At 39.9% G+C, this 26,227-nt stretch overlaps 1 protein-coding gene and 1 non-coding gene across 2 annotated transcripts in view; one reads left to right on the top strand and one right to left on the bottom strand.

Annotated features, from left to right (window-relative positions):
- Window positions 1-573: 573 nt before the first annotated feature.
- The window catches only part of MICAL3 (microtubule associated monooxygenase, calponin and LIM domain containing 3), a 240,384-nt gene continuing 214,730 nt past the window's right edge, over window positions 574-26,227 (top strand). The window contains exon 1 of the mRNA XM_027857317.1: window positions 574-640. The gene's annotated coding sequence lies outside the window, so the exon portion shown is untranslated. The remainder of the gene's footprint in view (window positions 641-26,227) is intronic.
- LOC114039566 lies at window positions 8,949-9,057 on the bottom strand. Its single transcript, XR_003568686.1, has one exon. It is a non-coding gene; the product is annotated as a U6 spliceosomal RNA (small nuclear RNA).

Below are 26,227 nucleotides of genomic sequence, written 5' to 3'. Positions count from 1 at the left end.
TTGAAGTAGGCAGAACGATTAGGAAACTACTGTAATAGTCTAGGCATAAGGTGATAGGACCATCCCACAGACTCAGGAAGGGGGGGAAAATCTGCGCGCCTAGCACAAGGTCTCTTTAAACTCATCCTTCCCTCTCCCCACCTGGCACGCTTTGATAATGCTCTCTCTGCCTATCCATTGGCCACTTCATGTAGCTCCCCGCCCTATTCTCAGCCTCCCAACCACTCACCTCCTCCCCCTCCCGCTCGTAGAGTAATATTAGGAGCATACCAAAGGATCCCCGCGGGTTGGAGTAGAGGAAGGGCGTGGCGTTGCTTAGTTCAGTTGCCTTTTGCATGTTGGGAACCGGAACTTTGGTAAGATACAAGGCGAGAAATGGGCATCGGATCCCTGAGCGAGGTTTGTCCCCCACCTTGGGAGGAACAGTGAGCGAGCCCGGGGGCCTCCGTCCCCCTCCCCATGTGCCAGGCCAGCCCTAGGCGGCTGCCGCTGCCGCTGCCGCTGCTGCTCCTGCTCCTGTTGCTGCCGCCCGCGCTGCAGCCCGGCGGCTTGGCTGGACCCTGGGCGCTTCGGGTCGGCTGCGAGGCTGGAGCGGCCCCGGCCAGCGGGGCCGGAGGGCACACACCAGCATGAGGCAGAGGTGAGCGTGGGGCAGCCCCAGGGCAGGTTCCTTCTAGCCGTCCCCGGGGCGCGGAGCAGCCCCCTCGCTGGGTGCCGACCCCTTTCTCGACGGCAGGCCCCGGCGGTTTTGGGTGAGGAACGGGGTCGGGCCCGGGGATGCGAGCCCACGGCTGCAAGGGCGCGCGGGCGCCGCCAGCCCTGACGGCGAAGCACTCGCGGCGGGAGAGCGGCTGGTGCGCCCCGGCTCCCGAGTGCACTCCCCTGCGCTCCCCGGGACTGCTCTGCCCGGCGATCGCGATCGCGCCGGGGGGGAGGGGGCTCATTCCTTGGAGTCCTCGGGCAGGATTGCCCCTGGGCAGGCGGAGATAGCTCTCCCTAGGAACATTTCCTGGTAGGAGGGAAGGCTCAGTGGTGGATTGCTGGGGTTGGTGTTTTTTTGTTTTTTGGGGGGGTGGGGTAAGGGAAGGCGCTGGAAGAGACACGAGGTGGGGGTGAAGGTTTAGGGCTCAGGAACACTCAAGCTCAGTTGCATTGGGAAGCAGATAGATGGATTGGGGCTTCTGTATCCTAGTGCTGCTCTTTTGCGCCCCGCTAGCAGCGCCCTGTCACGCTCAGGGTGGCCCCTCAGCTGGACCATTTGAGTGTGGGGGTAGGAAAGCTACTCCCACAAGTAGGAGGCTTGGAGGCTGCCTGGAGCCTGGGGAAGGCTATGAATGTGAGGGGCTGGGCAGGATACCGGTAGCTAGGAAGAGATGAAGGCAATTGTGTGGAGGTGGTTTCTGTGGGAGCCGGGGTGGGGAGACGGATTGGGGTTGAATGAATGAAAGGAAGCTGCATCCCTAACCTATCTACTATCCTCCCTGAATACCCTTCATCCCCCATTTTAAAGAGAGACTATTATGGAGCCTATAGACAATTTTCACATCACCGTGAGGTGCTTTATACAAGTATGGTGGCATTTGCCCAGTTACGGAAATGATACATGCTTTGATTCTTGGCTGGAGCCTGACTGTTGTAAAATAATAATCTTCCAGCCCTATCAAAAATTGTTTGTTTGAAAAAAAGCCTTTTTCAAAGAAAGGCCCTCGGTTCAGTCCCAAACCTATCTCTAGGTTGATGCTTCAATTAGGTTTGAATTCTGGGTAGGTTTTGCCTGGAGTGCATACTACATTTATATCATTTAATGTTGGTGCTTTAACACTTTAATTATGGTTTACATAATGCTATAGGGAGGTGGGAGGTGGCTTGTGGGGACAGTCTCTGTTTCTACACACTTGTTTTATTTTTATTTTGAGGAATGCTGGGTGTGGGTGAGGTGGTATTTAAGCATGAGGATATCAGTGCTTGTTTGGTCATTGGGGTTTTCTGTGGGCAGCATCATACAGCAGGAAAATCGTGGGCTCTGGGGTCAGAGGACCTGGGAGTCCCACCTGTGTGCTCCTGAATAAGTCACCTAGGCCTCAGTTTTCTTACCTGTAAAATGAGACTGGTTGGACTAAGTGACCCCTGAGCTTCCTTTTAGCTCTGGATTCTGAATCTAAGATTCTCAGGTGGCTATAAACCAGGACCTGGAATGGGCCAGGCTCGGTAATGAGAGAAACATCTAATTTAAGGAATGAAATGCTTTTATCCAGCAGGCATGCTTCAACCTCTCATTACCTGGCATTATAAAGATGATGCCGATTTATTGTTTTGGGCTGACTGCTTTTTCCTATGAGCATGTCTGTAATGGGGCCTTTAAGAGGACCTTATAAATCCCTGATACGATGATCACATGTCCTTGGGTCAGAAACTTGGCCTAAGTTGTCTTAGCCCTAGAATGCAATTTTCTTTCATTCTGAGTTGTAAAAACCTTTTAGCTTTTTTGATTGTCTTAAATGGCAAGAGTGGGCAGGTTTCAGCTCTTTGTTCCCGGACTATAGGAGAAACATGACAAAATATTCCTGTTGAATGTATTCTTGTCTAACCTGGACCTGTTTCCTCCTCCTTTGGGGTATTAAAAGTATATTTTAATGTATCTGAAAATAGTATTCTAAACAAGATTTTTCAGAGTGGTTGGTTGTGTGGAGTCTGACATCCTATTCTTGGGTCAATAAACAAATGATGCTCCCTGTCTCTAACCAACTTTTAAGAAATTATACCTTTCCTTCTTTTTTCTAATGGTAGGTTGAGAATGAAGCACATTCACTTCACACAGGACTAAGGAAGTCAAACAGGACAGTCCAGCTTATGTGTTGCATTTAACACAAAGTAGAATGATGAAGTGATGCCTTACAAGGTAGTGCAATCAGCAAGATGAAGAATACATTTTGGGGTTTAACTTGCTTTTGGGTTAACTTGATGAAGAGTGGTGTTTTTGGTGTTAAATTCATGTATTGTAATAGGGCTATATAAGCCTCTCTTAATTCCTCAAATGTGTATTTTTGCCATTTGAGAAGCAGAGTAGGAGTACATGAGCAAAATCCTTTTGGTCAGGGGCACAGGCAAGGAGTGGTCTTCACTCTTCTCAAGTCCTCCCATAGACCTATGCCATGTCTATCAATTAAATGTTTAATAAAATCCGAATTTCAGAGTTGAGGGGAACTCAGAAGCAATCTAGTCTAGTCCAACACATATTCCACCCAAAGATATCCCAGTTACCATATAACCACGTTTTGCTTCTATCCCTCCAGGAGGGGGGAATCTACTACTTCTGGGTCAGTCCATTCCACTCTGATTGTTAGGAAGTTTTTCCAGACATCAGTCCTAAATTTCCTCTTTGCCCTTAACTTAACTTGCCCTTCAGATGCTGAATAAGTCTTCCAGCCCTTTCAAAATTGTTTGTTTGAAAGAAAGCCTTTTTCAAAGGAAGGCCCTCATGAGGTTCAGTTCCAAACCTCGGTTGATGCTTTCATTAAGTATGAATTCTGGGTAGGTTTTGCCTGGAGTGCAAACTATATTTATATCATTTTAATGTTGGTGTTTAACAGAATAAGTCTAATCTCTTTTCCACATGTCAGTCTTTCAAGTACTTGAAAACAGCTATCATGCTTTCCCTGTGTCTTCCCTTCTTCAAATTAAAGTCTCCAGATCCTTCAGCTGATCTTGCTACCCTTCTGAGTTTTCTCAAACTTTGTCGTTGTTGTTAGTTGTTTCAGTCAGGCCTGACTCTTCATGGCCCCATTTGGGGTTTTCTTGGCAGAGATATTGGAGTGGTTTGCCATTTGCTTCTCCAGCTCAGTTTACAGATGAGGAAACTGAGGCAAACACAGTTAAGTGACTTGCCCAGGGCCACACAGCTAGCAAGTGTCTGAGGCCAAATTTGAATTTAGGAAGATGAGTCTTTCTGACTTCAGGCCCAATGCCCTATCCATTGTGTAACCCGGGTGCACCAAGCAGCTCAAGCTTATCAGTACCTTTCTTAGAAATATGCCCAGAACTGAACACAGTTCTCTAGATGTGGCTTGACCAGAATAGAGTACAGTGGGACTGTCACCTCCTTATTTGTGGAAGCGATGCCTCTTCATGCAGCCCAAGATGGCATTTACTTTTTTTGGCAGTAATATCACACTGGTGACTCACATTGAACTTACAGCTAACTAAAACCTCTAGATATTTTTCAGACAAATCACTGTCTAACCATGCTACCCTACCTTGTCCTTGTGAAGACAGATTTTTGGAGATTTCTCCCTATGAATTTTTTTCTTATTAGATTCAGTACTTTGTTGAGACCTTTTGGGATCCTCTTATCTAATGTGTTAGCTTTCCTACATAGCTTTTTGTCATCTGCACATTTCAGAAGCTTGCCATTTTTGCCTTTTTCTAATTCTTTGATAAAAAATATTCAGCAGGGATAGCAGCACAGATCCTTGGGGGCATTCCATTAGCTACCTCTTTCCAAATTAACATGGAACTATTTTCAGTCTGGCCATTCTATCATTTCCAAACCTATCTAATTTTACTATCATCTCATCCTCATCTTTACCCTTTTTGTAAAAGTAGTGTGAGATACTTGTTAAAAATCTAGGTAAACTCTTATCTACAACAGCCAAAAAAAGTTAAAAGGCTTATCTGGAGAGAAGGGAATGGATATGATAGATGTGGCTTTAGTCTGCACTTAGCATTTATCCCTAATAAATCTCAACCTGTTAGATTCGGCCCAGCCTTATAATTTGTTGATCGTTTTGGTTTATGACTAGTCATCTAACACATTAGCGGGTTTGAAAATTATGACATCTATGCCTTTGTCCATGTGATTAATATTAAACCACACAGGACTGAGGAGGTGTTCCTCAGATGTGCTCTCAGTTGAAATCAGACCAATGGTTATTCTTTTACACCTGGCCATTTAGTTGATTCCAAATCTACCCAACTGTGCTGTTGTCCAACCTGTATTGTCCAGGGCCAGCACAAGAGATTTTGCAGAAATCCAGGTAAGCCATAATTAAAATAGTTCTCTGATCTACCAGTTTAGGGAACGTCAAAAAAAGAAGTGTTTACTAATACTCTAAAATTTTACCAGTCAAGCACACCAGAGCATTGGTTGCAGACTCTACACTCTTTTTGTGAAAATCAGTACCTTTGCCCTTCTCAAGTACTGCAGCATCTCTTTCCAAGATTTTTCAAAGATCACTGAGTTTATGCTGTGATCGTTGAGCAATTACAATGCATTAAGAAAGGCATAATGGACCCTCCACCCTCATAGGATCTCCTTTCATACTTTGGTCTTTTTTTCCCCCTCAGTAAGCACCTACTCTGACACTTCACCACTAGTGCAGACTGTCTCACACCAGGACTATTGCAACAGCCTGTTGGTGAGTATGCCTGCCTCAAGTCTCTCCCCTCTGCAGCCCATCCTCAACTCATTCAAGTGATTTTCCTAAAGCACAGATCTGACCAAGTCACCCCCCACCCCCACCTCCCTACTCATTAAACAGCAGCGGCTTTTTCTGTACCTCCTGGAGCAGAATGCTGTTTGTTACTCAAAGCCCTTCATACCTTTCCAGTGTTCTTACACTTTGCTTTCTGATATATACTCTTCAATCTAGTGCTATTGGCCTCCTGGCTATTCCCGGAAGATAATCCATCTCTCAGCTCCATGCATTTTCTCTGACTGTCCCCCATGACTGGAATGTTCTCTTCTGTCTTCTCCTCTCTTCTCCTCTCTTCTCCTCTTCTCTTATCTCCCAGCTTGCCACTTGATATGCTTCATAAATGTGTATTGATTGATCTATAGACCTACTATATGTCACTTGGCCCTAGAAATACAAATACAGAAGTTAAGTTATTCCTGCCCTCAGGGAGCTTATTGTCCTTCTGTGGAGATCACTAGTAAGTAAATAAGGATGGGTGTGTTTGTGTATATAAGGGGAGGGGGCTTGGCCCACAACTTGGGAATCACAAAAAACCTTTTGAAGGAGATGACCCTTAAGCTGACCCTTGGCTGGTGGTAACTTTGGCTGGAGGGATGGAAGGCCTGCATTCTAGGCCTTGGGAGCAGCCTATGTATACCTAGGCACAGTGAAAAATGGAAATCTACTCTTGGGTCTAGGGAACAAAAAAGAGGTCATTTTGCTTAGGACATATGGTGTGTGAGATAGAGCAACATATAATCCTGGAGCTAGACTATGAGGAGTATGATGCCAGGCATTATAGTTGATCCTACACATAGCAGGGAGCCATTGGACCTTCTTGAGGAGCAGGTGAAGGCAGTGGTTAGACCTCTATTTAGGAATAAGATCTTGACTGCTCTGTGGAAGATGGATTGGAGAAGAAGAGACTGAAGGCAGAATATCAATTATGGGGCTGTTAACTATAGTCCAGGTGAAAAGTGATGGGAGCCTCAGTGGTGTGAGTATAGAGTTAGGGTATGGATATTGAAGATGTTAAGGAGGTGAGATTGATTAGACTTGGCAACTGATTCAGTATGGGGTTGGCTCTTCTCTCATACCTTATCTCCAAATCCTTTGATATTAATCTTCATTCTCTCCTTTTTTATTTCAGTTTTTGAAAAGTCACCCTTATCATCAGGGTGTCTGCTCTTCTAGTTATACCTTCGATACCATCCCTGTCTCCTCCAGAAGACTACTCCCAGAATTCTTTCTCATCTACTGGCTTCTTCCAGGCTACCTACAAACATGCCTCATCATCCTGAAAAAAACCTTTACTTGGCTCCACTCTCCCCCCGAACTACAGTTTTCTTTCTTCTTCCTTTCATAGTTGAAGCTGTCCTGCTTCAACTATGATGGCACTTGCCTTTACCTTCTCAGCTTGCATTCATTTCTTCACACCTAACAATATGACTTTTGATTTCATTGCTCGGTTGAAACTGATCTTTCCAAAGTTGCGGTGGCCTCTTAATTGTCAGATCTAGTGGCCTTTTCTAGAGGCCAGTCCTCATCCTTCTTGACTTCTCTGCAGCATTTGACACTGTTGACCACCCATTATTACTGATTACTTTCTCCTCTCTGGGTTTTCATGACACTACTTTCTTGGTTCTACTCATGTCTATTCCTCAGTCTGAATTGCTTGATCATCCATCATCAGTTTCCCCTCCTTGCTTCCCTCCTTCTTCTTCTCCCTCCCCACCAGCGGGACCAAGGCTGTGTCCTAGTCCCACTTCTCTTCCTTTATCATATCATTGAAACCAAGGGAGCCAGAGACAATTATCATCTCTATGCAGATATGCCCAGATCTAGATATCTAACCCTAAGGGTCTTTCTCCCGAATTCCATCCTATACCACTCACAGCATATTGCATATTTTGAACTGAATGTTCCATAACTGTCTCAAACTCAGCATGTCCAAAACTGAACTTGTTATTGAGTTCCTCTTGACCTTTCACTCTCCTGTCCACTCCCCTTGCCCCCATTCACATTCAGTTCCCAAGTGTTGTTAATCCTTGGCCTCTATCACATCTCTAGTATCCGTTCTCTATCTCCATTCATAATTCATGCCCTCATCGCCTCACCCGGATAATTGCAAGGGTCTCTTAATTGGTCTTCCTTCTCCCCTCTCCATTCCATCTTCTTTGCAGCTGCCAAAGTGATATTCCAAAAGCGCAAGAGTAGTCACTGAGCTGTATAACCCTTGCTATTCAAGACCTTTAGGGACTCTCTGCTGCTTCTAGTATCAATCCTAACTATTCTGCTTGACACTTACAGCCCTTCGCAATCTCGTTCCAGGCTTATTACCCAATGCTTCCCTCAACCTATTTTACTGTCCAGCCAAACTAGTGTACTTGTTCTCAGTTCCAGAGAATCCATCTTCTGCCCCTCTATCTTTGCACAGGTCATCTGAAATGTATTTCCTCCTCACTTTCACCTGTCAGACTACCTAGTGACTTTCAGGCCTTTCCTGATTTTCCTATTCCCCCTTAAGAAATTATCTAAAATTTAATTATTTTTTCTTTTTAAAATTTATTTTTATTTTTTGTTCTTGACAAACACCAATTATTATGGTCTGATCCATAATAATTTATTGTCTTCTGTTTACTAATATTTCAAGCCCGAATTAGGATTTTGTGTTAGTGACATGTCCAGCCCTCTTGGATAGGATGTTGGGGGACCCTATTTGGTCCTGATCTCTGTTAGCTGTTGCTGTTGGCTTTCACTTCCAGTCAACTTCTTGTGGGTCAGAACATTGTAACTGCCCTGGGGAAACTTTGGAGCTCTGCTGGCCCTCTTTCTCTCTGCTACATAGTGCTTCAGGATCTGGGCATCCTTGAAGTGTTCTATGTTTGGGCTGGAAGACTTCTGAACACTCTGCTCTCCTCAGCTTTCCTGGCTGGACTCCTTCCTTTATACATGCAGACTTCGGGCTGCCCCCTGTGTGGATCTGGGTTGGGTGAAGCTTTAGTTTGTGTTCGGATTTCTTGATCGTATTTGTCTGATGCTCTCTTTTGCTCTTTGCTGAGGTACTTGTATAAGAGCTGGGCTGTTCTACTCCTGTTCACTTGGTCATCTTTAGCATAAGAGAATATTTGCTTATTTGTATTTACCTTCTACAGAATGTAAGTTCCTTGAGAGCATTCTTTTTTGTTTTTGTATGTGCAAGGCCTGGCACATCTATATATATATATATATGCATGTGTGTGTGTATATTTTCAAAACGGTTTACATATATTATCTTATTTCAACTTCACCACTTTATAGAGGAGAAAATTGAGGCTCAGAGAGAAAAGTGATTTTCACACAATCAGAATTCTGATACTTGTCCAGATTTTCAACAAAAACTTAAAAGTAAAGGGGAAACATGTTTTAAAAACACTGGATGATGGGATCATAAATTCTTGGAAAAATTAGTTTAATGGCAAAAAATAAATGGGTTTGGATCCAGACCTTACTAGAAAAAATATGGAACACTTCACAAATTTTCATATCATCTACGCTCGTGGTCCAAACTAATCTTCTTTGTATAGTTCCAATTTTATATGTTTGGTTCAGTAGTTTTTAAGCTGTTTCTGACTCTTTGGGATCCCGTTTGGGTTTTCTTGGGAAAGATATTGGAGTGGTTTGCCATTTCCTTCTGCAGCTCAGTTTACAGATGAGGAAACTGAGGCAAACAGAGTGAAGTGACTTGCCCAGAGTCACACAGTGTCTGAAGCCAGATTTGAACTCAGGAAGATGAGTCTTCCTGACTCCAGGCCTGGCACTCTATCTACTGTGCTTACAAATCTAGCACCTGGCACTTAATAGATAGTCAATGGTGCTAGTAGTTGTTTATCCTGTGATATGACTTGTCTTGTTCTGGTGCCTTGATTTTGTGAAGTGCAGGTTTGTGCTCTCATCTGTTTATGTATCTTGGGTTTCAACTCTCTACTAGCCATTTTTATTCTGTTCTTTGTTATTATTTTGTCCTTTTTGATTCAGAGATTATTCTTCTTGATAGAGAAACTTATACTTCAGATGTGATCTCATTGGTGAAGATATTCCATTCATAGGTGTTTAGAAAAAAAGCAAAACAAAACATCCATCTCTTCTCATCTTGTGTTATTCTTGTCCATATCTCCCTTTACTATTTGTGTTTCCCCCCAGCCAAGGGGAGGGTATATCCAGCATTCTGGGACCCTTCTTCTTGTTCTCTTCATGTTGTGTGGGTATCAGTTTTCCCTTGCTCATGTTACATTTGCCATCCCATTATTGTCCTATCCCTTCTCTGATCTCCTTTTCCCTATTATAGCTTAAAAATATAGCCCTTTTCTGGATTTAAATTTTTCTTGCTAATGTCAGCTTATTCTTAGCTATAGTGCTTTCAACAGTATTCTTAAAGGATTGTGCCACACTTCCGTATCTACCCTCCATTGCCTGATCCTATATTTGTCTTCTATATGTCTCTGCACAGTCTCCATTGATGTTGTATACCAGTCTCAGCATTTTTGTGTAGTTCTTTCATTTTAGCCTTCCCATCAGAATTGTTTGATCTTGTGTTCTAAGAATTTTACTCTGGAGAGCAGTGGTTCTCTTTTTGGGCTGATTTCCCCTGTACAATTTTAGAATATTGTTCATTGGATCCTATCTCTACTTTTCCTGTGTCTGTCTTTGGTAACTCCCATCTCCATCATCTCTATCTCCAACTGCCTATTGGAATTTTTGAACTAGATGTTCTATAGACATCTCAAACTCCACATACCAAAACAGAACACCTTTCTCCTCATGCTGAACTTTTCTTCTGAACCTGCCTATTTCTGTCAGGGGCACCACCATCCTTTTCGTTTCCCAGGTTCCAGCCATGAACTTGGGACTTGACTCCTCATTCTTTGACCCCATTGTGTCAGTTGTCAGAGCTTATTGTTTCTGTTTCCACAACATCTTTCATGCCCTTCTCTACTCGCATGATCCCACCCTAGTTCCAGCTCTCATTACCTCTTGCTTGGAGTATGGAAGTAGCCTTCTAATTGGTTTCCCTGCTTCAAGTCTTTTTCTGCCCTATCTTCTACACGTGGATGTCTGACCATGTTATTTCCCAATTTGGTATACTCTGGGATCTCCCTATTGACTTTAGGATCAAGTATAAACTCTTCTGTTTGGTTTTTAAAGCCCCTTGCAACCTTGTCCCAACCTATCTTTACAACTTTGTGATATATTCCTCCGTTTCTTGCACTCTGCAGTCTGGCCATCCTGACCTCTTGTCTTTATCCCTTTGCACTTGCTCCCCGCCCCCCAGCCTAGAACACACTCCCTCCTTGCCTCTGCTTTTTAGAGTTAGTTCCTTGTTTCCTTCCAACCTCAGTTCAAGCACTGCTTTCTTCATGAAGCCTTTTCTGTTTTTTTTTGCCCCTCCAATTACATATTTATTTTGCATGTACTTACTATCTTCTCTGAAAGACTATGAGTTCCTGAAGCCAGGGACAGTTTCATTTTTGTATTTATGTCTCCAGCACCTAGCAGTGTGACAGGCATGTAGTAGTCACTTAGATGTTGTTTCCTAGCCTACATATCTCTCTGATTAGAGAAGAGGAGGAGGAATTTCAAAAAATGGAGGTTATTGAGGTTTCATGTATGAGGGATTTCCCACTATTTTCCTGGTAAAGCTAATGTCATCCCAACACTGGTTTCTAAGTGGAGGGGGGAGGGGCAGTGGCCTGTCTTTCCCCCCCTCTCCTACTCCCACAATCCCAGAGATAATGGATAACTAAGTGTTCCTCACATTTTTCTTTGTTAAGGCACTGTTACTGACTTTCCCTTGGAACACTTTTCTGGTCTCATTACTACTTTGGCTCAGGGACTAGAGCTGTTGTCATAATTGGGGCAACCTATAAGATTTTATTGTTTTTTGAACCTGGCAATGGTTTTAAAAAAGAAACAACAAAGCCTGACAACCAGCAAGAATGTTTCATTACCTTTTCAAGGTTTCCCCCTGCTCCTTTCTCATTTTCCAGACAGTGATAGTCAAGACAATCGTTTGCCTAAAAGAAGAGCACTGGGATTGAAGGGCCATAGCTATAATTTTTATTAAAATATTTATTGGCCTGGAACCTTCTCCCTTTCCTTCCTCATTCAGGCCTAATTAAGTAAGTGGGACTGCATACGTAGGAGCTGACACCAGTGAGGGTTATAATAAGCAAGACTCTTTCCTGCCCTCTCTTGCCCTGCCAGGACTTCTTTGTATTTGGAAAACTATCCTTCAGGTTGGATTTCTTCCAGGCTTCGTTGTAGTTCAAATATGGATTTTTTTAAAAAAGAAATTTAAAATTAAGGCTCATTGGCTATTTCTGATTTAGGGCTTCTCCCCTTCACTCCTCTCCAAGTAATGGATTTTTTATATGTTAAAAAAGAAAAAAAAACTTAGGCCAGAGAGTTAAAACAAGGAGAAGGAAAAGATTTCTGAATGCCCAGTCCTTCAAGGATCTATTTTTGAAGTTGTCTCTTTTACTGCTCCATGGGGAAGAACAAGAAGTATGGAGAAGGGTGAGATGGGAGAGCTTTTTATGGATGACCATCAATGGCTATCAGTGCATTTAGTTAAGTTCTCTCACGTGGGAATAGAATCAAAAAGTGTCTTTGCCTGAAGCTTCTTTATAGCTGTGGTTAGGGCTATTTTTATTGTGGTGGTAACTGCAATCAGCTTTCCTAGTTAAGACCTAGCTCCTATGAGACAGTGAGGCTTATTGGATAGGCAGGCCCCTGAACCAGGAACCAGGAATCAGACAAAGATTTATTAAGCACTTATATGTAAGGGGTTACTTTGGGGACTTTTCAGGTTGATCAGACCAGTCCTTGTGCTCATGGAGCTTATAGTCTATTTAGGGAAAACCTTGGTTCTAGTTCTTCATGTTGCTGTATAATATTGGGTAAGTCATCCTTTCTGCGCCTTAATTTTGCCCAAAGTAATGACAACAGCCTTAGTTTCTTGGGGATTCAAGATAAAAGAAACAAGTAGAGGAAATAAGTGATGGAAAATAGAGAATTTCTGTTATTAAATTCTATGGAGCACAAAGCAAAACCATTATTGTGAGTTGAGATTAGTTTGGGAACACTTCTTGGAGGAGAAGCCAGAGTGAGACCTTGGAAAAAAATAATGGAAATTGGTTGGGAGGATACTCTAGGAACCAAGGCTTGGAGAAGCAAACTAGGTGTGCCTTAGTGATAGTAAAGGTCAGGCTGTGATGATTGAATACCAAGATAAGACTAATTAGGTATTGGAAGAACAGATAAAATAGAGAACTTTGAATTCTATAATGAGTTTATACTTGATCAGTTAAGGAGCCAACACCTATTCTTGAGAAGGTATCCTGAAAAATATTTGCTTTTTTTTTTTTTTTTTTTTTGGTGTTAAGATGAAATAAGTTCTAGGTTCTTGCCTTTAGATGTGGTAAAGGAAGGAAGGAAAGGACATAGACATTGATGTAGTGCCTACTATGCTAAACTTTTCACAAATACTATCCTTTTTGAGAGGCAAAGGTTGATAGTAATAGCTTTGGACTTGTCTACATGGAGAGGTATGAATTGGAATGAGTATGGATGAGGGAGGGTGGAGAAGGGCAGCAGATGAAGAATTGAGCCCTGTGTTGTGATACATAGAAGAAAAGAGTTCATCAAAGTAGATCCAAATGAGGAGAATACAGTGCTATAGAAATGGGGAAAGGAAAGCAGGATGAACAAGAATCTTAGACATGAAGTTAGAAGGAGGTTTAGAAACTGCCTGATAACCTTATGTCTGAGTACATCATCCCTGAGAACTGGCCATCTGGCCTGAAGAATGATGAATTCAGTGTTTCCTATGGTAGCCCATTCTACTCTTGGAAGACTCTAATTCATGGGATGTGTGTAGGTGCAGGTTCTTGAAGTATTCCTTTGAGAGCCAAATGATATCAAAACCATTAATATGATTAGTTCTGGGGTCTGGCCATTCACCCATTCCCAATGCACCTACCTATACTTGCTCACGTCACTCCATCTTATAAAGACTAATATAAGAAACTTTGTAGATTCCTTTGATAAAATGTTATCTATAGCAGTCCCCTAATCTACCAGTTTTCTGTTGGGACTAGTTCCATTTTACATTTTTTATTGCTATCTTTTGTTTTTCTATCATCACCTTAATGTCCCAATATATGCCTTCCCCCTTGCCCTGACCAGAAAGACATACTTTTAAACAAAGTATAAAAGGGAAAAGGGAGAGGGTAAAAATTAACACAGTAAACTGAGTCTGACAGTATACACACCGATCCATCCACAGTATGGTTCCCTATTTCTGCAAAGACATTTTCCTCATTTTTTATTTAAAATTTCCCCAATTACATGCAGAAACAATTTTTAACATTCATTTTTTTTTAAATTTGAGTTCCAAATTTCTTCCCTCCCCCACCTCATTGAGAAAGCAAGCAATTTGATATAGATTATACATGTACAGTCACCTCCTCTTTCAGGGATAAGCAAGGGCATAACATGTTTTTGTTTTTAATTTTTTGCTCATAACTTAAAATACCCCCCCAAGAGCATATACACACACAGCAAAAGAGAAAAATAGGATTACATGTGAAACCGTGAATCTTCATTTCATACTGCTTGCTTTAAAAAAAAAGTAAAAAACTAAATATATTAGTTTCAAAACTGTCTTGCTTGTTTGTTTTTTCTTTTGAACTTCTCTGTATTTTTAAAATGTTTTAGTGACCTTCCTTTTTTGTTTTGTATCACATTTACTAAATCTATTAAAACAGAATAGAAAAAAATCTTTGCAATACATAAGCATAATCAGGCAAAACAAAGCCACACATTGGCCATGTCTGAAAATGTATGTCTTTTTTCTGCATTCTGGGTCTATCACTTCTCTATCAGGAGGTGGGTAATAGGGTATGATTTGTTGTTGTTGTTGTTGTTTTTTTTTAAGTTTTTATTCATTTTTTTTTTACATGAACATAGTTCTTCCCATTATATCCCTCCACATCCCCGAGAAGCATCCCACATAACAAACAGTATTTTTTTAAAGAAAAAAGGAGAAAAAAAATCAGCATAATTGATCAGTACATTGAAAAAGTCTGAAAATATGTTCAACACTTGTGGAACTCCCCCAACCCCCCCATAAGGAAGTATCATTGGGAGTATCTTCCCAAATGTCTTTTTTTCAAGTCATACTTGTTCTTCGTAGTTTTTCAGTATTCACTTTTCATTTGTGTGTATGCTAGCCTCCTAACTTGTTGTAATTATCATGTTTGTTTTCTTTCCTCTGCTTACTTCACTTTTCATCAGTTTGTGTAGATCTTTTCATGCTTCTCTGTATTCATTAAACTTGCCATTTCTTTATATTTTTATATATTTCTTTTTTATAGATTTATATATTTTTTATATTTCTTTATATTTATATTCCATTATATTCATGTATGACAATTTGCTTAGTTAGCTATTCCCCAATTAATGGGCATCTACTTTATTCCAATTCTTTGCTATCACAAAAAGTGCCATTATATTTTGCTGTATATGGAGTCTTTCATCTTAACAATGGCATCCTTAGGATATTGCTTAGTAATGGAATCTCTGGTCCCAAGGGTATGGACGTTTTAATTGTCTTCTTTGAATAATTCCAAATTGCTTTCCAGAATGGTTATATCCACTAACGGTGTGTCTATCTTCCCATAATCCCTCCAACTTTGACTATTCTCATCTTTTAGCATGGCCTGTTCCTTTTTTTTTTTTTTTGGTGAGGGAATTAGGGTTAAGTGACTTGCCCAGGGTCATACAGCTAGTGAGTGTTACGTGTCTGAGGCCGGATGTGAACTCAGGTCCTCCTGACTCCAAGACCGGTGTTCTATCCACTGCACCACCTAGCAGCCCCTGCATGACCTGTTCTTAATGATACTATGCTGGCCCCTTGTGATTTCTGCTTCCTTTTCAAGGTGTTCAAAAACAATCACTTTAATAATTTGAAATAGAATTTTGCCAGGAATTGAAGTCAAACTCACTAGTCTGGTGTTTGCAGACTCTACTCCTCCCCCTGCTCTTAAAAAAAAAAAATTAAATAAGAGTCCTGTAGCATTCATTCTCTACTATTTTCCATAGCTCACAAATAACAGATTAGCGGTTTAGTACTATTATAATAATAGCTAACATAGTGCTTTACAAATATTGTCGTTGAACCTCGTAACAACCCTAGGAGGTAGATCCGTTTTATTTACAAAACAATCCATTTTACAGATGAGGAATTACTAGCTCAGAGTCACTCAACTAGAAAGTGTCGAAGGTAGGATTTGAACTTGGGACTTCTTGGCTCCTGGTCTAGCACTCTACCTGTTGTACCACCTCGCTGCCTCAGAAGCCATCCAGTTTAGTAAGTCTTGGGAGATTATCTGCAGTGTCCTTGATGGTCCAGGAAGATAACAGATCCCTGTATTGTTATCAAGTCTTTTAACAGAGATAGATCACTATTACTTTGTATTTCTTCTCGGACCCTTAAAGACACTTATGGATCTGTGTCATGTTTTGTTGGTAGCTAAATAGCTGTTTACTCCTCAGTCACAGTTTCTTCTTTGGAAAAATGCTCTGTATCTGTCACTTTGCCCTAAATATTTAGTGATCCTTCCCTTCCTCCTCTGTTTCAGTCTTCCAATTTCCTGACAAAGGTCTGGATTTGAATCTCTTTTGCTTTTAAGGAGCACTTCATTCTCCCTGCTAACCTGGAAAGTAAACAGGTTTTCCTCAAACCCCTTTACCTTCTTTTCTAGGAGGAGAAAAGTCTGGACCTCGAGCATTGTTAAGTCCCATGGCCAAAACAGACAAGTATTGTGAACTCTATACAGTTTGCCTTGAAATTCTTCTGTTCTTTATTCTTGATGGAAGTGAGAATGTCACTTTTTTATTTTTCTTGCTAGAAGCTTCCCTGGAGAATTGTTTTCTGCTTCTGCATATTCATGTCAGCCATCTTTCAAGTCTGGAATGTATTCCCTCCTCATCTCTGCTTTTCAGATTCCTGTGATCCATTAGGGTCAGCTTAGGTGCCTCCTTCTCAGTGAAGCCTTCCTGTTCCTCCTAGTTGATCAATTTGTATTACTCTTACCTTTGGACCTGTTGTATTGTCTTCCAGTTGAATGTAAGGTCCCTGAGGACAGGGTCTGTCTTTGTCCCTCTATCTCTGTTTCTGTCTCTATCTGTATCTCGAATCCTCAGCATCTTGTACATAGTAGGTATTTAACAAATGTTTGTTGAATTTAATTAAATAACTTTGTGATTTTTAAAATTTTTTATTTTTTTAGTTCTAGTTATGTTACACTGAATCTTTGAACTCTGTGATATACTAATAGTATTAGTGAACTACCAATAAAGCTCTGTAACATAAGCATGAAAAGCCTACCTAAACTCCCCTCCTTGGCCTGCCTCCAAACATGTTATCAATACTTATCCTCTCTAAATGCCATAGCAGTGATTAAAAATGATTGACATCAGGGTCTGGGTGAATCAGCGTAATCTAGTGGAAGGAGCACTGGACTAGGAGTCAGAGAACCTGACTTACTGTCTCAGCTTGGACAAAAGCTATTTGACTCTAGAAAAATCATTTAACTTCTCACCAAGCCTGTTTTTTTTTTCTTAATGGGTTTAATCCTTACATGTCCTGCTTTATGGGGATGTTATGGGAAAAGCAAAGCCTTTGTAAATCTTAAATGCTTAATATAATTATTAGCTATTTTTTTCCTACTTTGGTGTTATGACACCTATGCAGAAGAATAATGTGTTCACAGTATTTATAGCCATACTCTTTTTTGTGGCAAGTAACTCAAAACAAAACCTGTACCCATCAGTTGGGGAGTGGCCATAAAATCTGTGGTTTTTGAATGAAAAGGAATCTTATTACACAGTTTTTTAAAAAGATAGTTTGAGGAACATGACGTGTCAAGATTTATAGGAACTGGGGCAGCATGAACGAGACAAAACCAAGGATACAATCCATGTTTACAGTGTATGATGAAGTGATGGCAAGATGATGGATGGAAGCTAAACTCTGAGTAACTGAAAAAACAAAAAAGGTTTCGGAGACTAGATTATGGAGCATGCTTTGAGGCAGGAGGATGTAGTCACTGGATCAGATGTTTTTTGCTTAAAATTTTCTTTGTTATAAGAGGAGGGTTCATGTTGTGTGGGGGGGGGTGGTAGTGGAGAGGGTGGCATTGAAATGATTGTGACATAAAGACACAAGGGGTCAATAAAGAAATACAAGATATAGTATGGGGGGGAGGGAGAAGAGCCAAAAAAGTGTTACAGGAAAATTTGCTGAGTGAGAGATGGCTTTTTGGGGGGCCAAGGAAGTGGAATTAGATTCCGTAAGCATGACATTATTTCATGTAATATTATGAGGCAGTCTTGTAGGAACAATTTTAGGAATGGGAGATAAGACAAATAAGGTTACATGGGGTTTGGTTATAATGTATTAATGAAATTATCAGGAAATAGCACTGAGCATTGTTATGTCGGATATATGTGTATAATATCCCAAGGTGACTGTTTTGAAAGACATCACTTGTTTGGATGTATAAGACCTGCTATGTTTCTTTTTAGAAAATAGCATCTTTTGCAGTGGATAGAGCCCCGGCCCTGAAGTCAGGAAGACATGAGTTCAAATCCAGCCTCAGACCAAACCCTTGACATTTACTAGCTGTGTGACCTTAGGCAAGTCACTTAACCCCAATTGCCTAAAAAAAAAAAAAAGAAAAGAAATAGGATCTTTTTTTATAGTCATACTTTGATACCTCCCAATTTCATCCATATGACTACTCCTTCCACTTGTGCAGTTTAAGGCCCTCAATACTTCAGTGACATCTTTGGCACCCATGCCTGCCTATACCTGCACTAGACTGCTGTTTGATAGAATGCTCTCTGTACCTGGTTGGAAACTAGTAACTAGAATGCAAATGTTGCTGTGCTGGGGACTGAGCAAGAATGTCAGGAGTGGGGAATTTTCAAGTTGAAATGGCAAGGTATGAATGTATTTTTCTGGGAACCTCTGAATTATAGTATTCACTTTATCTATTGTCTAATCACTCACTCAGGACTGTGTTCCCAAAGAGGGGTAAATGTTAACTCATTTCTCTGATGAGGTTTGCTAGGAAGGCTAACTGGTTAATGGGTAGCTAGGGAAAAAAGTTTCTGGGTAAGAAGCATTTCTAAATGCTAATTTATAATAGGTAGATACTAAAATCACATTTAAAAAACCTTTTTCCTCATTTCTGTCTTCCTGTGGCTTTAACAAGAGGAGGTGGTGTGAAAATAGTAATAATTTCCGTGGAGAGTGAATGAGAGTAAACAAAATATTAAATTAAATGCAAAAACATTTAAAATTATTATAAGATAGAATAATAAAATACTAATTAAATAAGAGTAACTTGGAAATAGAGTTTATGAACCAAGACTGTATTCAGTAAGCATCTCTAAAGGGTTGCATGGCATGGTTGATATGGTACAGTAAAGGGGGACCACTGGCTTGAGAGTTGGGATCTGTATTCAAATCCTACTTCAGATGTTTATTCCCTATGTGACCTTAGGTAAATAAATCCTCATCTTTAAAAAGGGAGGGTTGGATTAGATGGCTTCCAAAGTCCCTTCCAACTCTAGTCCCATGATCCAATGCAACTCAACCCCAAGAACTCAGAAAACCTGGGTTCATGTCCCACTCATCTCTGCCATACAGTGGCTGTGTGAGACCAGAGGCAAGGTCCTCAGCCAACTCTCTAAGAGCTAGTTTTAATTCATCAATTTACCCAGGTGTTTATTGATTGTAACCTACTATGTGTCAGGAACTATGCTGGCCATTGGAGATACAAAAACAAAAGCAGTCTTGTCCCTCAAGGAGCTTACATTCTGTTGGGGAAAACAATATATACATAAATATTGAAATACAAAATATGAAGTCATTTCTGGGGGGATGGCCACTAGCAGCTAGGGAGATCAGGTTACCTCTTGGAGGCAGCACTTGACCTGACCTTTGAAGGTCAAAGGATATGAACAAACAGTTCTCTGAAGAATTTCAAACTTAGCAACCATATGAAAGACCACTTCCATTCACTAATGATAAGAAAACACAAATTAAAATAACTCTGAAGTTTCATCTGATATCCAGAAAAGAGCAAAGATGGCAAAAGACGGAAATGTGTTGTAGGGGTTATGGAAATTGAGGCATATTAATACATTACTGGTAGAGCTGGTAATTTGTCTAGCAATTCTGGAAAATAATTTAGAATTATGCTAAAAAAAAAAAAGAACATCCATACATTTTGATCCAGAGATTGGCATTACCTCAAGGAAATCAAAGATAAAGGTCCAAAATAAACCAAAATGTTTATAGCTTAACTTTTTCAGCAGCAAAGGATTGGAAATGTAGTAGACAACCATTTCTTATTTGAACAACTGTAATTTATAGCACATTAATTTGATTAAATGTTATTATGCTATAAAAAATTAATTATGAAGACCAGAGAGAAGCATTAGAAGACTGATATAAACCAATGCAAAGTGAAGTGAGCAGAACCAGGAAAATTATATGTATTACGATTATACAAACAAAATGGAAACTGATTGCTATGTAATTGTAATGACCAAGCTTGGTCCTGATGAAAAGATAAGAGAAAGCAAGTCCTTACCTTCATTGCAAAGGTGGATAACTATGATTGTGGGTACATATTGTCAGCTTGACTGATGTGTTCTTTAGTTTTGCTGAACCACATTATTCCTTTCCCTTTTTTACTTCCTTTGTAATAAGGCATGATGTTGGGTGAGTGAGAGGGAAGGGAGGTATGTAGGGAAATGAATGCGATAAACAAAATATCAATAAAAATTTGTCACCTTTACCTTGAAGGAACAGATTGTATTGATTTTTTTAAAAAAAAATATTTGTTATGTAGCATACTACTGATAGCCACTTACTAGAAAAAGTTTGAGGAAATTCAGGATACTTGTCCTTATATAAAAGAAAAATCTAAAACATTTGTTTTCATGACTCTTTTAAATACTTTCTCAAGAGAACTAGAGAAATTGAGTGGAGAAAATTATGGCATATATAATTTTTCAGAGCTATTTTGCTTGTTTTGGTAATGTTTGATAAATACTTCATGGTGAAATGTTTATGTTTTTCCCCTAGAACTTGAATCTAATACTCTATAACTATGTCTATTGTATTGTGTATCTTTTCTTATACCACTTTTTGAAAATAGATCTTGTTCTTTTCTTGTTTCATGACTTTGGGGATCCAGTTAGGTTGGTAGATGTTGAAGCCAAGCAGGTGAACCTCTTAGATAATGCAGACAAATCTATGCGTTCATCATTTTGGAAGGTCTTTCCCCACTCAGTTTTTTAGTAAGCACATATTATATGCTAGGAGCTGGGGATACAAAGACAAAAATGAAGGTTCTTTCTGTCAGAGTAGACAATATGTACATAAATAAGCATGTGCATACTATATAAAAATGAATGCAAGCTTGTTTGGGGAAGGAGGGCAGTAGGAGCTGGGCATCAGGAGACAGTGAATAGAGAATGAAGAAGGTGGTGCTTGAACTGAGGCTTAAAGGAAACAAGGGATTCTTAAGAGGCAGAGATGAGGAGAAAATACATTTCAGATTTGGGGAACAGCTAATTCAAAGGTACAAAGCCAGTTGTTAGATTGTTTTGTGTGAGAAACAGCAAGAAAATTAGTTTGGCTAGACTGGAGAGCATAGAAATTAAGTAACATAAGAAAGAAAGTTAAGTATTAGGGTAGAATAAAGGCACCCAGTAGTTGCATCCAGACAACAATTTATTTAGCAATGCATGCAACTGCATAAACAAATCAGGTTCAGTGCTCTTGGTTAGTGCGAGGACCCAGAACCTTTGTTGCTATAGTTTTGTTTCAGACATGTCTAACTCTTCATTACCCCATTTGGGGTTTTCTTGGCAAAGATACTGGAGTAGTTTGCCATTTCCTTCTCCAGCTCATTTTACAGAAATTAAGGCAAAACAGGGTTAAGTGAATTGCTCAGGGTCACACAACTGGTAAGTGTTTTGAGGCCAGATCTGAACTTGGGTCTTCCTGACTCCAGGCCTACCACTCTTTCCACTTTGACACTTAGCTACCCTCTACACAGTTAATATGTAGTTGAAGGAGTGAAAAACAGGATGTAGGGATTGAACCATCTTGTTCCTTATTGGTAGAGAAGGTTGGGAGAGACTGAGGCGAGGGGGAGGAGTAGTCTTGTGACTTTTCCATGATCAGGTGACTTATAAGAAATTAGAACTGAACTTCACAAAATGGCAGATAAAGGCAAAATGGAGTTACTCATGCAATTTTATTTATTTATTTATTTATTTATTTATTTATTACCATTTCCCCCTTTGATCCTGGAGTTCTCAGCCCCTGGGATCACTTATTTAAACACTGTATCTATTATGGATTTCTTGATAAATGATAGTTTACCTCAAGGGACATTAAAGGGGTGGGGTGAAAAGAACATCTGGTCACTAGGGATAGGCAGCAATTTCAATTTATGCACATACAAAGAGTTACAAAAAGTCCAAGCAAGAAAAGCAAAGTTTGGTAAAATGCTCTACTCACTACCTCCTAAATGTAAATGAGATAACTAGGATGTGGGATCCCACCAGGAAGCACCTCAGTTGCTAATGCAGGATTCCTCGGTTTCTTTCTGGAGAGTGTTTAGAGAAGTTTGGATGTCCGCTGATCTGTTGATAGACACACAGGTGCCCTGCTTTTGTCACAGTTTTCATCCCTGAAAAGTTAAAGTATTGACAAGAAAGGTAGAGACCACATGATAGTCTTCTGTGTAAACAGTATAGGCAAACCATGATTGGCAAACCATGACTGCCCAAGGACACAGACTAACCTGACAGAAGCCATGACAAAGGAAAACTCCTTTAGCTCTGTTTGATTCCAGGCAAGAGTTGTAGTTTACAGCCAACACACAGCAAAATTCCACATTATTCACAGGGTATCATAGGCATGATCAGAATTAACCAGGTGGGAAAATTTCCTGTTCAGAAAAGTAATAGCACAATGGGAAACTGAGTCAAGAGGATCCTACTGTTGCCTATTCAAGGTCATCCCCTCAACTTTTTCCAAATACAGATATCCACCTGTATGTTTTTCAGATGCGCTGCCTTTGAGCAGCACATTGCATTCCCCTTGAATGGTAGAATGATAATAATAATAATAATAATAATAATAATAGAATAACATTATAGTCCCACAAGATTTTACCTCAACAGCAAAATTTCACTAATCACAGCTTAGAGTTATGTTATTATTGTTTTTCTCTTGCTGTAATAACAGTTGACAGTGAGCACATTTAAGGACATCTTATTTACCCTTCATTTATAATTTTGGAATAATTGCATTCTGGAGTTTCACCCATGCAGTGAATACATGATAATTGACTCCAAACTCCAGAAAAACTTTGGTCTCTTTAAGTCTCCAGACTAATATGTCCATATTGCCTATTAACTCCTAAGGCAAAATGAAATCTTTGAATTTAGGGTCTGTTGTTATTAAATAGGCTCATAGGTGTAACTTCAGTATAGGTTAGTTATTAATAAGTACAATTTCATAGTTTTCATAAATGATAACCAAATAATCTATCAGATAAAACTCATTCATTACTATAAGCAAACTTATAAATCCCCTACTTTCACTGGACATAGTCCTAGTTTCTTAAACTTCAGTACTTTAGAATTTTATCACATGCTGTCAATTGGCCTGATAAGATCTTATAACCTTGCCCAAGTAGAAAATCCCAAGGAACCTCAATAGATGAGGAATTTTTTTTCTCCCAACAATGTTATTATTATTATTCATTTTAGAACAAAATATATTGCATGAAATGTTTAACAGTTTTCAAACATTTTTTTACCACATTACTTTAATAGTTCAATTCATAATCTAACAGTATCTGGATTAAAAGAGAACTTTTGTGCCAGCACTTCTGATACAGTGGTTTCCCAAATTTCACAATATAAGAAAAATTTTTGAAATACAATAATAACATGTAAGATGTCATATTCAAAACATGGAAAAAAACTTATAACAATCAAGTGACATCAATGCAGTCAGTGCATTTCCAAATTATCAGGAAATCATTCATTTGATCACTTTTGAAATTCTGCAGTGATTCCATTTATAGACCAATGTAGAATTTCTTACATTGACTAACATTTACATAGTGCTTGTTCTTTTAAAAATCACTCAGGAAACCAAATCTATTCCTTTATGTTCTAACTACCCCTTCCACATACTTTAAGAGCATATATAAAGTACATGCCTCACTTTTCCTGGAGGTATTTACTATTCTCTGCAGTTTTAACCCTGGGAAACCCTTAGCCTCACCATCTCCCTGCTTTGAGTTCATGAAGTTCTAAGGATTGGGGACACACCCTTCAAATGGTCCTCCAAGGATAGAGTGCCAGTATGCCACTCAAATAATTTCATGCTGCAAATTAAAAAAAAAACCCCAACAACATTCAAACCACAATTTGGAAATTCACAGTAGAGAAATTACATTTCAGTCACAAAGTTAGTCTCTGGTTTACAATACCATGAATTTTTCTAGACTAGGAGAAAAGATTGCTTTCCCTCTTATCTGTTGTTATCTCTGCAATCTTCAATCTGGCTAGAGTTAGAAATGCAGAGAGAAGGAGATTATCTTTCTGAAGATTCTGAAAGTTCCTCAAAAGTTTTCACTCTTTCCACTCTTTCCTTTGGCTGATCTGACCACTAGAAGAAGTTAGTTTGGTTTGCCAAGACTGACAATATGACAAGAGAGACACATAGAAGCACTTGCTGGCAAAGTTTTTCCTTCTTAATTTCCAGTGAAAGTTTAATCAAAAAAGTCAGTGCATGCAATTTTCTAAAAGCAGTCTCAAAGCCTTTAATTTGCAGTAATTGAAAGTCCACTTCAGACCAGTTTTGGGACCCATCAAGACTCTTACCAGTGCTTCTTAAACTGTGGGTCAGGACCCATGTGGGTCCTGACCCGCAGTTTAAGAAGTGCTGAAAGGAAGAAGTTTAAGAAGCCTTGTCTTAGACCAGTCTTTGCATAATTAGTCATCCTCTTCTAAGTGGGAGGCTTCCCCTGATCCAGTAAGGGGCCAATAAGAATTTACCTAAGCAATATCCATCTTGCTTACTAGAGCCAGTACCCTGGTTCCCTTGTCAGTGACAAGAAGTTAGCCGTCTGATCTATCTATCTATCTACCTATCTCTATCTGTAAGTATACATACACATATATAAGTACACATATGTGTATAGGCCACATGTGTAAGACCATACTATGAACACTTTTATTTATCAGTTCCTTCTCTGGAGGTGGCTAGTATTTTCCTTCATAGGTCCTTTGTATTTCAATATTTATAATATTCAGAATAACTTAGCTGTTCACAGTTGTTCTTTGGACAATATTGCTGTTACTGTATAAAATGTTTTCTTGGTTCTGCTCACAAAAAAAAAAAAAGAAGTTAGCCATCTGGTTGTGGTTCAAGAGGACATGGAGGTCCAGGGACAGGTGGTCCTTCACCAAGGAAGTCCATTGGTAGAAATCTTACCAGCATGCCCTAGGGTGTTCCTTTGTCAAAGGTCCATTGTCAAATGAGACTCAAAGATTCAGTCCCATTTGGGTGGCCATAACTGTTATGGTGGAATAAAGACACTCAGTAGTTACATTCAGACAACAATTTAATTAATAATGCATGCAGTTGCAGAAACAAATTGGGTCCAAGTCTGCGCAAGGACCCAGAACCTTTGTTTCTACACAGTTAATATACATTTAGGGGAGTGAAAAACAGGATGTAGGCATTAAATCACCTTGTTCCTTATTAGTAGAGAGGATTGGGAAACCTTAGTTGGGGGGGGGGGATAGTCTTGCGACTTTCCCATGATCAGATGACTTAAGTTGGAACTTAACTTCACAAAATGGTGGATAAAGGGAAAATGGAGTTACTCATGCTATTTTTTGTTTTTGTTTGGCAGTGGGGTTAAGTGACTTGCTCAGAGTCACACAGCTAGTAAGTGTCAAGTGTCTGAAGCTGGATTTGAACTAAATAATTTTTTTTGGAGGCAATTAGGATTAAGTGACTTGCCCAGGATCACATAGCTAGTAAGTGTCTGAGGTCACATTTGAACTCAGGTCCTCCTGACTCTGGGGCCAATAATGCTCAATACACTGCACCACCTAGCTGCCCTTGCTCATGCTGTTTTTAATGTAACATGGGGACAGGTTATAAAGGATTTTAAATACCAGATAAAAGTTTATGTTTGATTCTGGAAGCAATGGGAAAGCTATAACAATTTGAGTGGGAACTGGCAGATACGTACTTAAGGAAAATCAGTTTGGCTGCTGTGTAGAGAATGGAGAAGGGAAAGATGGGAAACAGAGAAACCAATTAGAAGGCTATTGCAATAGTCTAAGTGACATTTGGTGGCTTGTACTGAGGTGGTAGCTGTGTATGTGTAGTATGTAAGAGTTGTTGTGGGGAAGAAAATTACAAGATTTAGCAACTGATTGGATATTTGCGATAAATGAGAGTGAAAAGGAAAGGAAGTTTTGAACCTGGGTGAAATGGAAGGGTACCCTCGACAGAAATAAGGAACTTTGGAAGAGGAGTGTGTTTGGGAAGGAAGCTAATAAGATCTGTGATACAGATAGCAACCTATGAGCACTTATCCTGTGTA

This window comes from Vombatus ursinus, unplaced genomic scaffold (assembly GCF_900497805.2).
Source record: "Vombatus ursinus unplaced genomic scaffold, bare-nosed wombat genome assembly UNPS02012082.1, whole genome shotgun sequence".
Taxonomy (NCBI): Eukaryota; Metazoa; Chordata; class Mammalia; order Diprotodontia; family Vombatidae; genus Vombatus; species Vombatus ursinus.
The sequence above is the reverse complement of the archived record's forward strand: the minus strand, read 5'-3'. Positions and strand labels throughout refer to the sequence as shown.